Genomic DNA, 1,361 nt, shown 5'->3' on the forward strand with positions numbered 1-1,361 from the left:
GGAGTGTGTGTGTGTGTGTGTGTCTGTGTGTGTGTGTCTGTGTCTTGTGTCTGTGTGTGTGTGTGCGTGCGCGCGCGCGCGTGTGTCCATCCATTTAATGAACGGTGGGCAGCCGGGGCAGGAGGGAACGGAGACCTAGAGAGCCGGACAGACCGACCGACAGAGACTGCGCGCCCGCAGGTACCCAAGTCGGCCGGACTCGGCGGCGGCGCCGGGGAGAGAGGCTAGGAGCTCCGGAAAGAGCGGGTGCGCGGGCGGGCGGGGCGCCGGGAGGAGCCCCCCCAGCCCGGAGTGTACCTGGCCACGTGCGTACCTGTGAAGGGGGGCGAAGGGCGAAGTAGGAAGAAGGTCCCGCGGGAGTCACGGACTCGGGAGTGATCGTGGGGCTGCGCGGGGGTTGGGGGGCGGGTGGGAGCGGAGCTGAGGAAGAAGCGCCCCAACTGCAAAGCCGCACGAGCCACCCGAGCGGGGCCAGCAGCTGCTTGGAGCCGCCAGCAGGCTTGCGGATAAAATGACAAACGTTCAGGGCCCGGCGCGTGCGTGAAAAGTGGTCACCACCGCACGTGGACAGCAGAACGTTGAAGCCTTTCAGACAGGATGGTGATCATGTTTTGCATCCAGAAAATATATCTTCTTTAGGAAAATGATAAAGCAATTCCGTGAAACAGTAACACCGTTAAAAACACATATTTTCAGAGACATCACTCCATGTCTCAGTTGCCATTTGAAGACGGAGGACAGAAACGGTCTTTGCTAAGTGCATCCACTCAGGTATGTCTGACATGTTTCGTCCTCTTTGCCCAAGTTGATTACTGGGCCAAGGAAGTGACCCCCGAAATTTGGCTAGACAAGTGATTCTTGCAGGAAATTCAGGAAGGAAATCCCAGAAGAAAGTGAGGGGGAGTCCGTGAGAGGGGGCAGAGATCCAAACTTTTTATAACTTTCCTCATTCCTCCCCTCCGCCCAACCCAGGGGCCAGTATGTCTGTGTTTAAAGTCAAATTCTCAGAAATAAGGGCCTCTTCGCCTCTCTGATTCACGAGCTTCAGTCCTCTCTTGTCTGGGGCTGAGGTCCCATGTCTGCTGAGGCCTCAGCGCTGAGGGATGAGTGTCCTGTCCTGGCCCTGGCCCTCTGTTCACTCACCCAGAGACGGAGACAGGTTATGATGTGGCCTTTGCACCATGGCCCTGACCCTCCTGGGCGGTGACAGCCACTTTTCCCTGAAAATTCTATTCATTTTCCTACACGGACACACAGAAATACTTTTAACTCCCCACCGCATTCTCCTCGCTTGGCAAAGGGCCTTCTCACTTCTGAAAAGCACCGCCTGCTGGGTAATGTTGCTTCCCTAACATTGTCGG

Source organism: Crocuta crocuta, unplaced genomic scaffold (genome assembly GCF_008692635.1).
Source record: "Crocuta crocuta isolate KB4526 unplaced genomic scaffold, BGI_CrCroc_1.0 scaffold101, whole genome shotgun sequence".
Taxonomy (NCBI): Eukaryota; Metazoa; Chordata; class Mammalia; order Carnivora; family Hyaenidae; genus Crocuta; species Crocuta crocuta.